Source organism: Neophocaena asiaeorientalis, unplaced genomic scaffold, assembly GCF_003031525.2.
Source record: "Neophocaena asiaeorientalis asiaeorientalis breed wild unplaced genomic scaffold, Neophocaena_asiaeorientalis_V1.1 scaffold167, whole genome shotgun sequence".
NCBI classification, from domain to species: Eukaryota; Metazoa; Chordata; class Mammalia; order Artiodactyla; family Phocoenidae; genus Neophocaena; species Neophocaena asiaeorientalis.
This window is the reverse complement of record NW_020175022.1, coordinates 185,932-197,903: the sequence shown is the minus strand read 5'-3', so window position 1 is coordinate 197,903 and position 11,972 is coordinate 185,932. Positions and strand designations below refer to the sequence as shown.

Genomic DNA, 11,972 nt, shown 5'->3' with positions numbered 1-11,972 from the left:
GTGGGATTGCTGGGTCGTATGGTAGTTCTATTTGTAGTTTTTCAAGGAACCTCCATACTGTTCTCCATAGTGGCTGTATCAATTTACATTCCCACCAACAGTGCAAGAGGATTCCATTTTCTCCACACCCTCTCCAGCATTTATTATTTGTAGACTTTTTGAACCCATCTGGTTTTGATTAGGAAAAGGGAGCCAATATGAGTATTATGGGAATAAGAGATTTAACATAGGAATTCAAGGTGATGTGAATGTGGGAGGAGCTGACAGAGTGAAGGCCTCCAGAGGACTGGAGAAAAAGTCACCTTGGGGAAGTTCTGAAAACTATCACGTCTGGCCACATTTTCCTCCTTGGAATAAGGGCTTCCTCTTTGCTCCCACCTTCCAAATTTCACACAAGTCTCTTTCATTGGCAAACTGTAATTTCGAAATATATCAGAAGGAGTTCTGGGAAATGTAGTTCTCAGACTTGGAAAGGCATGGTGGTAGTGGTGGTGTGAAGTTTGTAGCAGACAGTGTGGCAAACTTGGGACACAATCTCCAAGGATGCAAGGCTCCAGTGATGAAGAGAAATCCACCAACTGCTTTCACCTACATCCTCTGCTTTTGACCTTCCTCCTTATACTACACTTGCTGCTCAGAATTCTTATTTTGGACCAGTTTTACCATCTACACCCTCCCACTGTCTACATACAGAAGAAATCACTCAACTCCAGATTTATCCCTACGTATTTTTTCCACCCCCGGTAGCTTTACCACTTTCACTGAGCTGAAGTCAAACACTAACCCCATTGTCTACTTTTAGAGAAAATAATGATCATTTCTTAATTTCTATTATGCCTGTAAAAATTTACCTCCTTCTGCACTTACTTTCTCTTACAGTGGGAAAAGGGTCCCAACTCTGGTCCACAGCTAATCCTTGATCTTAATCCTTGATGTCCTGGATCCCATCATCTCCCATATTCTCATGGAACTTCCTTCCTCCATCTGTCAATCTGGCTCTTTCTCTTCAATATTTCTGTACGTTTCCCTTTTCTCCTTAGCATAATAACATGGTCAGGTTTCTGCCATCTTAAAATAACTTCTTCCTTGATCTCACTCCATTTCTTCATTTTTCTGCAGAGTGAAGCTTCTTGAAAGAATAATCTCCCCTTGACCCTTCTTCCTCTCCTCTTAATTTTACTACATCCATTTTGGTGTGACTTTGTCTCCCTTTCTGCCACCCTCCACTGTAATATAAAATCAAAGTCACCTTAACTGCTAAATTCAATGACCATTTTCAGTTCTGACATTTTCTTGGTCTCTCATTTGACAGCACCATCCTTGATACTGTCTCCTCTCTTGGCTTCTGTAATAGACCACTACCCTCTAATTCTCTTATTATTCTTTCACACTTCATTGTGATAGTGTCTTCTTTCCCACATGCACGCTTTAAAGATTGTATTCCCGTGTTTCATCTGAAGTCATCTTTTCTTTATCTGTACACGTTTGATGACTTATTCATATCCATGTCTTTGACTTTAACCCAATTTGATTATCTTCCTTTGTGATTCAATGATGTTTTTGTAGTGATATACATTGATTCTTTTCTCTTTATCTTTTTTTGTAACTGCTATAGATTTTTTTCTGTGTGTACCACGAAGCTTGCATAACACTTCTTATTGTTATAACAGTCCATTTTGAGCTGATAACAACTTAAATTCAATCACATACAAAAAACCACACTTTTATCCCCTCCTTCCCACACACCATGTTATTCATTTATTTTTTTGATTTGAATTTTATTTTATTTATTTTTTTATACAGCAGTTTCTTATTAGTTATCTGTTTTATACATATTAGTGTATATATGTCAATCCCAATCTCCCAATTCATCCCACCACCACCACTCCTACCCCCTGCTTTCCCCCCTTGGTGTCCACATATTTGTTCTCTACATCTGTGTCTCTATTTCTGCTTTGCAAACTAGTTCATCTGTACCATTTTTCTAGATTCCACATATATGCGTTAATATACGATATTTGTTTTTCTCTTTCTGACTTACTTCACTCTGTATGACGATCTCTAGGTCCATCCACATCTCTACAAATGACCCAATTTCGTTCCTTTTTATGGCTGAGTAATATTCCACTGTATGTATGTACCACATCTTCTATATCCATTCATCTGTTGATGGGCATTTAGGTTGCTTCCATGACCTGGCTATTGTAGATAGTGCTGCAATGAACATTGGGGTGCATGTGCCTTTTTGACTTATGGTTTTCTCTGGGTATATGCCCAGTAGTGGGATTGCTGGGTCGTATGGTAATTCTATTTTTCGTTTTTTAAGGAATCTCCATACTGTTCTCCATAATGACTGTATCAGTTTACATTCCCACCAATGCAAGAGGGTTCCCTTTTCTCCACGCCCTCTCCAGCATTTGTTGTTTGTAGATTTTCTGATGATGCCCATTCTAACTGGTGTGAGGAGATACCTCATTGTGGTTTTAATTTACATTTCTCTAATAATTAGTGATGCTGAGCAGCTCTTCATGTGCCTCTTGGCCATTTGTATGTCTTCTTTGGAGAAATGTCTATTTAGGTCTTCTGCCCATTTTTTGTTTGGGCTGTTTGTTTCTCTAATATTGAGCTGCATGAGCTATTTATATATTTTGGAGGTTAATCCTTTGTCCATTGATTCATTTGCAAATATTTTCTCCCATTCTGAGGGTTGTCTTTTTGTCTTGTTTATAGTTTCCTTTGCTGTGCAAAAGCTTTGAAGTTTCATTAGGTCCCATTTGTTTATTTTTGTTTTTATTTCCATTACTGTAGGAGGTGGGTCAAAAAGATTTTGCTGTGCTTTATATCAAAGAATATTCTTCCTATGTTTTCCTCTAAGAGTTTGATAGTGTCTGGTCTTACATTTAGGTCTTTAATCCATTTTGAGTTTATTTTTGTGTATGGTGTTAGAAAGTGTTCTAATTTCATTCTTTTACATGTAGCTGTCCAGTTTTCCCAGGACCAATTATTGAAGAGGCTGTCTTTTCTCCAGTGTATATCCTTGCCTCCTTTGTCATAGGTTAGTTGACCATATGTTAGAAAGTGTTCTAATTTCATTCTTTTACATGTAGCTGTCCAGTTTTCCCAGGACCAATTATTGAAGAGGCTGTCTTTTCTCCAGTGTATATCCTTGCCTCCTTTGTCATAGATTAGTTGACCATAGGTGCATGGGTTTATCTCTGGGCTTTCTATCCTGTTCCATTAATCTATGTTTCTGTTTTTCTGCCAGTACCATATTGTCTTCATTATTGTAGCTTTGTAGCATAGTGTGAAATCAAGGAGTCTGATTCCTCCAGCTCTGTTTCTTTCCCTCCAGATTACTTTGGCTATTCGGGGTCTTTTGTGTCTCCATACAGATTTTAAGATTTTTTTGTTCTAGTTCTGTAAAACATGCCATTGGTAATTTGATAGGGATTGCATTGAATCTGTAGATTGCTTTGGGTAGTATAGTCATTTTCACAATATTGAGTCTGCCAATCGAAGAACATGATATATCTTTCCATCTGCTTGTGTCATCTTTGATTTCTTTCATCAGTGTCTTATAGTTTTCTGAGCACAGGTCTTTTACCTCCTTATTTAGGTTTATTCCTACATATTTTATTCATTTTGGTGCAATGGTGAATGGAATTGTTTCCTTAATTTCTCTTTCTGATCTTTTGTTGTTAGTGTATAGGACTGCAAGAGATTTCTGTGCATTAATTTTGTATCCTGCAACTTTACCAAATTCATTGTTTAGCTCTAGTAGTTTTCTGGTGACATATTTAGGATTATCTAAGTATAGTATCATGTCATATGCAAACAGTGACAGTTCTACTTCTTCTTTTCCAGTTTGGATTCCTTTTATTTCTTTTTCTTCTCTGATTGCTGTTGCCAGGACTTCCAAAGCTATGTTGAATAATAGTGGTGAGAGTGGACATCCTTGTCTTGTTCCTGATCTTAGAGGAAATGCTTTCAGTTTTTCACCATTGAGAATGATGTTTGCTGTGGGTTTGTCATATATGGCCTTTGTTATGTTGAGGTGGGTTCCCTCTCTGCCCACTTTCTGATAACTTTTTATCATAAACGGGTGTTGAATTTTGTCAGAAGCTTTTTCTGCATCTATTGAGATGATCATATGGTTTTTATTCTTCAGTTTGTTAACATGGTGTATCACATTGATTGATTTGCATATATCGAAGTCCTCGCATCCTTGGGATAAATCCCACTTGATCATGGTGTATGATCCTTTTAATATGTTGTTGGATTCTGTTTGCTACTATTTTGTTGAGGATTTTTGCATCTATATTCATCAGTGGTATTGGTCTGTAATTTCCTTTTTTTGTAGTATCTTTGTCTGGTTTTGGTACCAGGGTGATGGTGGCCTCATAGAATGAGTTTGTGAGTGTTCCTCTGCAATTTTTTGGAAGAGTTTGAGAAGGATGGGTGTTAACTCTTCTCTAAATGTTTGATAGAATTCACCTGTGAAGCCACCTCATCCTGGACTTTGTTTGTTGGGAAATTTTTTTTTTTAACTCAACTTTTATTTTTATTTTATTTATTTTTTTAGCATCTTTATTGGAATATAATTGCTTTACAATGGTGTGTTAGTTTCTGCTTTATAACAACGTGAATCAGTTATACATACATATACATATGTTCCCATATCTTTCCCCTCTTGCATCTCTCTCCCTCCCACCCTCCGTATCCCACCCATCTATGTGGTCACAAAGCCAAAAATATGGAACGCTTCACAAATTTGTGTGTCATCCTTACGCAGGGGCCATGCTAATCTGCTCTGTATTGTTACAATTTTAGTATATGTGCTGCCGAAGGGAGCACTGTTGGGAGATTTTTAATCTCAGTTTCAATTTCTTTACTTGTGATTGGTCTGTTCATATTTTCTATTTCTTCCTGCTTCATCTTGGAAGGTTATACCTTTCTAAGAATTTGTCCATTTCTTCCAGGTTGTCCATTTTATTGGCATAGAGTTGCTTGTAGTAGTCTCTTAGGATGCTTTGTATTTCTGCGTTGTCCATTGTAACTTCTCCTTTTTCATTTCTAATTTTATTGATTTGAGCCCTTTCCCTCTTTTTCTTGATGATTCTGGCTAAAGGTTTATCAATTTTGTTTAACTTCTCAAAGAGACAGTTTTTACTTTTATTGATTTTTGCTCTTGTTTCTTTGTTTCTATTTCATTTATTTTTGCTCTTATCTTTATGATTTCTTTCCTTCTACTAACTTTGGGTTTTATTTGTTCTTCTTTCTCTAGTTCCTTTAGGTGTAAGGCTAGATTGTTCATTTGAGATATTTCTTGTTTCTTGAGGTAGGATTGTATTGCTATAAACTTCCCTCTTAGAACTGCTTTTGCTGCATCCATAGGTTTTGGATCGTTGTGTTTTTGTTGTCATTTGTCTCTAGGTATTTTTTGATTTCCTCTTGGATTTCTTCACTGATCTCTTGGTTATTTAGTAATGTATTGTTTAGCCTCCATGTGTTTGTGTTTTTTTACCTTTTTTTCCATGTAACTGATTTCTAATCTCATAGCGTTGTGGTTGGAAAAGATGCTTGATATGATTTCAATTTTCTTAAATTTACTGAAGCTTGATTTTTGACCCAAGATGTGATCTATCCTAGAGAATGTTCCATGTGCACTTGAAGAAAGTGTAATCTGCTGTTTTCGGATGGAATGTCCTATAAATATCAATTAAATCTATCTGGTCTATTGTGTCATTTAAAACTTTTGTTTCCCTATTAATTTTCTGTCAGGATGATCTGTCCATTGGTGTAAGTGAGGTGGTAAAGTCCCCCACTATTATTGTGTTACTTTTGATTTCCTCTTTTAGAGCTGGTAGCAGTTGCCTTATGTATTGAGGTGCTCCTATGTTGGGTTCATAAATATTTACCATTGTTATATCTTCTTCTTGGATTGTTCCCTTGATCATTATGTAGTGTCCTTCCTTGTCTCTTGTAACATTCTTTATTTTAAAGTCTATTTTATCTGATTTGACTATTGCTACTCCAGCTTTCTTTTGACTTACATTTGCATGGAATATGTTTTTCCATGCCCTCACTTTCAGTCTGTATGTGGCCTGTCTCTTGTAGACAGCATATATATGGGTCTTGTTTTTGTATCCATTCAGCCAGCCTGTGACTTTGGGTTGGAGCATTTAATCCATTCACATTTAAGGTAATTATCAACATGTATATTCCTATTATCATTTTCTTAATTGTTTTGGGTTGTATTTTGCAGGTCCTTTTCTTCTCTTGTGTTTCCCACTTAAAGAAGTTCCTTTATCATTTGCTGTAGAGCTGGTTTGGTGGTGCTAAATTCTCTTAGCTTTTGCTTGTCTGTAAAGTTTTCGATTTCTCCATCTAATCTGAATGAGATCCTTGCTGAGTAGAGTAATCTTGGTTGTAGGTTCTTCCCTTTCATCACTTTAAATATATTGTGCCACTCCCTTCTGGCTTGTAGAGTTTCTGCTGAGAAATCAGCTGTTAACCTTATGGGAGTTCCCTTGTATGTTATTTGTCGTATTTTTCCTTGTTGCCTTTAATAAATTTTTTTTTTGTCTTTAATTTTTGTCAATTTGATTACTATGTGTCTTGGCATGTTTCTCCTCAGGTTTAGCCTGCTTGGGGCTCTCTGTGATTCCTGGACTTGGGTGGCTACTTCCTTTTCCATGTTAGGGAAGTTTTCAACTATGATATCTTCAAATATTTTCTTGGGTGTTTCTTCTCTCTTCTCCTTCTGGGATCCCTATAATGCAAATGTTGGTGCATTTAATGTTGTCCCAGAGGTCTCTTAGGCTGTCTTCATTTCTTTTCATTCTTTATTCTGTTCCACAGCAGTGAATTCCAGTGAGTTTCTGGATCATCTTCACTATCATTATTCTGAATTCTTTTTCTGGAAGGTTGCCTGTCTCTTCATTTAGTTGTTTGTCTGAGGTTTTATCTTCTTCCTTCATCTGGTACGTAGTCCTCTGCCTTTTCATTTTGTCTATCTTTCTGTGAATGTGGTTTTCGTTCCACAGGCTGTAGGATTGTAGTTCTTCTTGCTTCTGCTGTCTGCCTTCTGGTGGATGAGGCTATCTAAGAGGCCTGTGCAAGCTTCCTGATGGGAAGGACTGGTGGTGGGTATAGCTAGGTGTTGCTCTGGTGAGCGGAGCTCAGTAAAACTTTAATCTGCTTGTCTGCTGATGGCTGGGGCTGAGTTCCCTCACTGTTGGTTGTTTGGCCTGAGGTGACCCAGCACTAGAAGCTACAGGCTCTTTGGTGGGACTAATGGCGGACTCTGGGAGGGCTCACACCAAGGAGTACTTCCCAGAACTTCTGCTGCCAGTGTCCTCGTCCCCATGATGAGCTACATCCACCCCCTGCCTCTGCAGGAGACCCTCCAACACTAGCAAGTAGGTCTGGTTCAGTCTCCTATGCAGTCACTGCTTCTTCCCCCTGGGTCTTGATGCGCACACTATTTTGTGTGTGCCCTCCAAGAGTGGAGTCTTTGTTTCCCCTAGTCCTGTTGAAGTCCTGCAATCAAATCTCACTAGCCTTCAAAGTCTGATTCTCTGGGAATTCCTCCTTCCATTGACAGACCCCCAGGTTGGGAAGCCTGACATAGGGCTCAGAACCTTCACTCCAGTGGGTGGACTTCTGTGGTATAATCATTCTCCAGTTTGTGAGTCACCCACCCAGCAGTTATGGGATTTGATTTTATTGTGATTGCTCCCCTCCTACTGTCTCATTGCGGCTTCTCCTTTGTCTTTGGGTGTGGGATATCTTTTTTGGTGAGTTTCAGTGTCTTCCTGTCAAATATTGTTCAGCAGTTAATTGTGATTCCGGTGCTCTCGCAAGAGGGAGTGAGCACACATCCTTCTATTTCACCATCTTGAACCAGTCTCCCACACACCATGTTATTGATGTCAGAATTTTCTTTTTTTATATATTGTGTTTACATTAACCAATTCTTGTGTTTTTAGTTTTTCTTAATACTTTGTTTTTTAACTTTTATACTGGAGTTAAAAGTGACTTACACACTACTCAAAGTATTATGTTATTCTGCTTTTGTCTATATACTTACCCCTGCCAGTGAGGTTTATACTTTCATATGCTTTCATGTTGTTGTTTAGCATTTTTTTGTTTCAACTTGAAGAGTTCTCTTTAGCACTTCTAGTAAGGCAGGTATAGTGGTGATAACTCCCTCAGTTTTTGTTTGTTTGGGAAAGTCTTTATCTCACCTTCATTTTTAAAGGACTCTTTTGCTGGTAAAGCATTCCTCGTTGGCAGGAATTTTTCTTTCAGCACTTTGAATATATAATTTCGCTTGTTCCTGCAAAGTTTCTGCTGAGAAATCTGCTTATAGTCTTATGGGGGAACCCCTTGTATGTGACAAGTCACTTTTCTCTTGTTGCTTTCAATATTCTCTATTTTTTTAAAAAATAAATTTATTTATTTATTTTTGGCTGCGTTGGGTCTTCGCTGCTGCACGTGGGCTTTCTCTAGTTGCGGTCAGCGGGGGCTACTCTTCGTTGTGATGTGCAGGCTTCTCATTGCGGTGGCTTGTCTTTGTTGTGGGGCATGGGCTCTAGGCACACAGGCTCAATAGTTGTGGCTCACAGGCTCTAGAGTGCAGGCTCAGTAGTTGTGGCGCATGGGCTTAGTTGCTCCACTGCATGTGGGATCTTCCCGGACCAGGGCTCGAACCCATGTCCCCTGCATTGGCAGGTGGATTCTTAACCACTGTGCCACCAGGAAAGCCCCAATATTCTCTATTTTTGACTTTCAACAATTTAATTAAATGTGTCTACTTGTAGACCTCCTTAGATTCAATCTATTTGAAATTTTTTGGGTTTCACAAATTTGGGTGTCCATCTCCCTCCCTAGATTTGGGAAGTCTTCCACCATTATTTTTTTTAAAATAATCTTTCTGCCCTTTTATCTTACTTTTCTCCTCTGGGACTTCCATAACATGTGTTGGGTTGTTTGATAGTGTCCCATAAAGTCTTATAGACTTTCTTTACTATTTTTCATTCATTTTTCTTTTTGTCCCTCTGACTGGGTAATTTCAAGTGTCTTGTTTTCAAACTTGCTGATTTTCTTCTTTAGCTTGAGCAAGTCTGCTATTTATCCTCTCTATTGAATTTTTCAGTTCAGTCACTGTGTTCTTCAGCTCCAGACTTTCTGCTTGGTTCTCTTGTATTGTTTCTGTCTCTTTGTTGAACTTCTCATTTTGTTCATGTATTGTTTTATCTGATTTTGTTTAATTAGCTATCTGTGTTCTTTTGTAGCTCACTGAATATCTTTCACCTGATTATTTTGAATTCTTTTTCAGGCAGTTTGTAGATCTCCATTTCTTTAGGGTCAGTTATTGGAACTTTAGTTTTTTCCTTTGGTATTATCATGTTTCCCTGATTCTTCATGATTCTTGTAGTCTTGCATTGGTGCCTGCACATTTAAAGAAGTAGTCACTTCTTTCAGTCTTCAAAGACTGGCTTTGGCAGGAAAATCTCTTCACTAGTCAACCCTGCCAGAGATTCTGGGAAGGCCAGATGCCAGGGTCCATGGGTAGGCCTGCTGTCAAAGTCCACAGGTGAACAGACCTGATACCTGGGTCTGCAAGCTGGTGGTCCTGGTGCCAGGGTCTGTGGACAAGTGAGTCTGGTTCCAGAGTCCATGGGTTGGCCTGGTGCCTGAGTCCATGGTGGTGATCCTAAAGCCAGGATCTACAGGGGCTGGCTTGACACCAGAGTCCACTGGGGTAGGCCTGGTACCAGGGTCAGTAGTGAAGCTGGACTCTCACTTTGCTTTCTTTTCCCCACAGGAGAACTCCTGAGCCAAGGGATCTCTCTTGGTGCTGCATTGCATGGGCTGGGGGGAAGGGTGACACAGGTAAAGTGATACTGTCCTTCCTACTTTCTTAAATGCATCTTTTCTAGTTTCTGTGCTCCACCTGATCGCTGTAATCTCTCACCTGGATTCTGGGACTCTCATGAAGATATTTTTGTCTGTGGATAGTTTTCAAACTGGTATTTCTGTGGGAGGATGTGGGCTGGAAAGTTTTGTTTCAGCAACTTGCTAATGTCATTCATCCCACCCAATTTGATTATGACTGATAAATCTACCTCATAATAGTGTATGGTGTAGGCTCAGCTGCTGTAACAAAAGGACTAAAAATTTAATGGCTTCGAGAGCAATAAGTTTATTTTTCTATCATGTAAACAACCTATGATTAGTGTTCTAAGTTAGCAGACAGCTCTGATGCACACAGGGACCAGGCTAATGGATGCTCTGCCATCCTCAACTTGTGACTTCCTAGGTCATTATAGTAATTACCATTCCAATGAATAGAAGAAGGAGAGGGCAGAAATCCAGGGCAAGGATTTCTTCTTAGGCAACTGAGAGGGAAGTTGCATACTTTGCTCCTAGCACAGCTACATGCTAGATACTGTTATGTGGAAAAAGGAGAAAATGGATTCTGGTAAACAGCTAGCAATCTCTTCCACAAATATCAACATGTACTAAATGGACTTCACAATTTACCCCTATTTTACCTTTCTCTTCTTCCTGTAGTCCTTTTCTCTGTGTATCACAATCCACTCCATTGCATGTACCAGAAACACAGGAATCATCCTAAATTTCGCTCTTTCTCACTTCCCAAAGTGAGAGCATTCCCATCATAAAGAAATCCCCATCAAATTCTGTCAATTCTAGTGTCTACATACTTCCTGGAACCATGTCCTCCTTGTTTCCACTGCCATGGTTCTCTTACCTGGATTTCTGAAACAGCTTCCTAAGTGATCTCTACATGCCTCCAGTCTTGCCACCATGTAAATAATCCATTGTCCGACCTCCCGCATGAACTTTCTAGTATATCAATTGAATCATAATACTCTCAAATCCTCCAGTAGTTACTCAATACTGTTTGGATAAAATCCAGACTTCTTAGCCTGGATTAGGAAGCCCTTCATGAGTAGGTACTTGATAAATATTCAATGAATGGATGAATGATTTGGCCCTCGCCTGCCTCTCTGGTCTTGTCAGCTACTACTCACCCATATCCACCTACGTACAAACATGGAAGTTCTCACAGTTCTCTATCTGCTGTGTTGTTTCCTGCCCCCGTGCATCCACTGGAGCTGCTCCATCTCCCTTCAATGTCCTCTTGTATTCTCTTTCTCCCATAAGGCTCAATTAGTTCAAGTGTTATTAGTTCAAATCTTCCTTTTCTCCTGAAAACTGTGCTATATACAGTATAGCACTTGTTATACTCTGCTTTAAATTGGTCTTTATGTGCATGATTCAACATGTTTATTAAGTATTTATCATATGCCAGGCACAGCCCCTGAAGCTATTATGGAGCATTAGGAGACAGTGTAACACGGACACCTAATTAGATTGGGGGTCAGGGGCCAGGGAAAACTTCTCTAAGGAAGTTACATTTAAGCAGAAACCTAGAGTCTATCTTTGGTACTTGCTGTCATCACTTTCTTACCTCCCATTTACCTCTTTTTTCTTTTTTTATACATTTATTTATTTATTTTTGGCTGCATTGGGTCTTCGTTGCTGTGTGCAGGCTTTCTCTAGTTGCAGTGAGTGGGGGCTAGTCTTCATTGCGGCGTGCGGGCTTCTCATTGCAGTGGCTCCTCTTGCTGCAGAACACGGGCTGTAGGGTGCACGGGCTTCAGTAGTTCCAGCATACAGGCTCAGTAGTTGTGGCTCACAGGCCCTAGAGCACAGTCTCCGTAGTTGTGGCGCACAGGCTTCGTTGCTCCATGGCATGGGGGATTTTCCCGGACCAGGGCTCGAACCCATGTCCCCTGCCTTGGCAGGCCGATTCTTAACCACTGTGCCACCAGGGAAGTCCCCAATTTACTTCTTAACCCATTGCTTTAATCCCTGCCCTGGGGATTCAAGTGTGTGTTGTTCCCTTTGCCTCAAATGACGTACTCTGCTGGTGGTAA

The 11,972-nt window shown here is 39.5% G+C and overlaps 1 non-coding gene across 1 annotated transcript; it reads right to left on the bottom strand.

The window, feature by feature from the left end:
* Positions 1 to 4,747: 4,747 nt before the first annotated feature.
* Positions 4,748 to 4,854, bottom strand: LOC112411666 (U6 spliceosomal RNA). Its single transcript, XR_003005678.1, has one exon. It is a non-coding gene; the product is annotated as a U6 spliceosomal RNA (small nuclear RNA).
* Between the last annotated feature and the right edge of the window lie 7,118 nt (positions 4,855 to 11,972).